This window comes from Pinus tabuliformis, chromosome 6 (genome assembly GCF_031772625.1).
Source record: "Pinus tabuliformis cultivar Carrire ecotype Pingquan chromosome 6, CPIR1, whole genome shotgun sequence".
Taxonomy (NCBI): domain Eukaryota; kingdom Viridiplantae; phylum Streptophyta; class Pinopsida; order Pinales; family Pinaceae; genus Pinus; species Pinus tabuliformis.
In genome coordinates, this window is record NC_142292.1 from 1,523,351,743 (window position 1) to 1,523,354,430 (window position 2,688).

The window sequence follows — 2,688 nt, forward strand, 5'->3', positions numbered from 1 at the left end:
ACCGGATGTGTCCAAACTGACCAATGATCCTATTCTCCATAATCCGTATTGGCCTCCGGTTCCAACGAAAATTCTCGGTGACTGTCCAAAATTCGATGGTAAAGCTAATGAAGATCCACAAGCTCATGTCATGACCTATCACTTGTGGTGTTCATCCAATTCGTGACTTGATGATTCAATTCGGCTTCGCCTTTTTCAAAGGACTCTCACTGGCTCTGCAGCTAAGTGGTATATTGAGCTCACTCGCGGATCCTTTCAGGATTTCAACTCGTTGGCTATGGCATTCCTCACTCATTTTCAGTTGCCCATTCGATATGAAACGGGTACACACCTCCTGACATCCTTAAGACAGAAAACGGCTATGCATATCTCTGATCATATCCATGAATGGAGACGGCGTAGACGTATGATCAAATTTTGGATTCCCGACCAACTTCTTACCGATTGGTTTACGACTTCGTTCGTTCCTCCAATAGCTCGGGACATTGCCATGGGGGCGTGTGTCACTGAAGAGCAAGCTATCGCGCGCGCTCAGTACCTTGACTTGGTTTATTCTCAGTCTGGTACATTGTATGATTATCTACCTGATGCCCCGAGACCAGGAACATCCAAAGCCCCACCAACACCAACTGTTGACAGTATTATTGGTTCTGTTAACTCGTCCTCGAAGAAAAATTCCGCAAACCTCGGGAAGCAAAAATCAAATGCCTCGAATGAACACACTTCTCAGGTAACACCCACTTCGAATATTACTTCCGAGGTCAACGCCGTCCAGTCCACCACGGCAGACAAAGCCTCGAAAGGAAAGAAGAAAGGAAAAGGGAAGAATAAGCCAAATTAACCTAAACAGGACTCCCCTAAACCTCCGCCCGAGGAAGGTGCCAAGCACAAACCCAAGTATCCTTGTCTTATCTGTGATGAAGATCACTATACCAAAGACTGCCCTAGGCGGTCCGAAGTTAGTCGTTTGTTGAAGGGCACTCCCGGGACTCCTGCGGTGCTTAAAGAACCTTTTCCCTCGCAAGAAACTCAAATGGTGGCTGACCCCTCTCAACCTCCCTCTTCCTTCGGTTCTCAAGTATTTATGGCTGGAACGATACCTGTCCACATCAGTACTCGAACAAAAGATTATCCGTCATCTACCGGGAAAGAGCCTGAGGTCCCCTCTAGTGCTCCTCCGTTCAGTTCAGGCCCGCTCCACATCGAGAGACCTAGTACTGAGACGCCTATTCGACCCCCTCCAAAAGGAGTACTCCGGAAATCTTCTTACAACCCAAATGCTCGTGCTACACAACACTACAATATCGTTGAGGACTTAGCTCAGACTCCATCGGCTATGTCCGCTTTAGAAGTTCTCTAGAGCTGCCCTTCTCAGAGGAAGTCCTTGCTATCCGCTATCGGTGGCATAGATCCGACCGACTCGGATTTGATTACTTTTGACTTGGAATGCCATATGCAGAGACTGCCTCCCCAAATCGCATTCCTCATACAGGTTATTATTAATTCCAAAACGATTCATCGTACAGTCATTGATGAAGGTGCTTCAACTTGCATCATGTCTATTGCCTGTTGGAAAGCTATTGGATCTCCGACGCTGAGCCAGTCTCCCACAACCTTGGAAGCTTTTGATGGAAGAGCATCCCGTCCTTATGGTATACTCCAACATTTGCCCATCTCTTTGGAAGGGAAGACGATCGAGATGGAAGTTGAAGTTGTTGATGCTAATCTTACCTACAACCTCCTTCTCGGACGTAGCTGGATATACGCGATGCAAGTTGTAGCTTCATCTTTGTTTCGTATCATCCGTTTCCCTCATCAAGGGAAGATTGTTACCGTAGACCAGTTGTCATTCTTCGCTTCCTCTTCTGAAGGCAACATCCCTTTTGTGGAGCATACCTCCAAATCATCTGAGAGTCTGGGAGCCGGGCTTTTCAAAGATCCCGCCCTCATGGGTGTTTTTCCGCTCCCACCTCCTAACTTCGCTTCCGTCAATATGATTACTACTTGTTCTGATCCGTGGATCCTCCCTCCCACCGATCAAGTAGATTCTTGGGGCGATCAGATGCCGTTGAGTCCTGCCGAGCTCAACTATGTCGAAATCATTGCTGCATCGGCTCCCTCTTCTGAACTTGCTCCTTCGAGCAAGGTTCTCGACTCGTTCGCTCCATCCTCATGGCTTGTAGATGAGACTTCTTCAGACCCTTTAAAAGAAACATTCCCTTCTGACGAAGCCATTATTGAGACTATGTCTCCCGAGGAACCTCCTTGGCATGATTCTCACCATCGTTCCTCATTTCTCCCTGCCCATCAGGATATGCTTACTTGTCTCGAGCGGTTTGCTCCTTGTCTCCCATTTCAAACCCTTCAAACACCTATCCAAGTTTATCAAGTGTCCTCTGAAGGAAATATGGCGAACATTACGCAAACCCAGCCCATCGACATCTCTGTGAAACCAGGGATTGTTGAACATCTTCACATTGGAGTCACTTGTACTCCGGAGGAGATTCGACTCTATACCAATCTTTTTCGCGAATTTCGTGACGTCTTTGCATGGTCCTACGAAGAAATGCCCGGCATTGATCCTAGCATAGTGGTGCATGAGATAATCACGTACCCGGGTGCTAAGCCTGTTCGTCAACGTTTACGCCCTGTACACCCCCGCAAGGCTGCAGCTATTAAGGCGGAAGT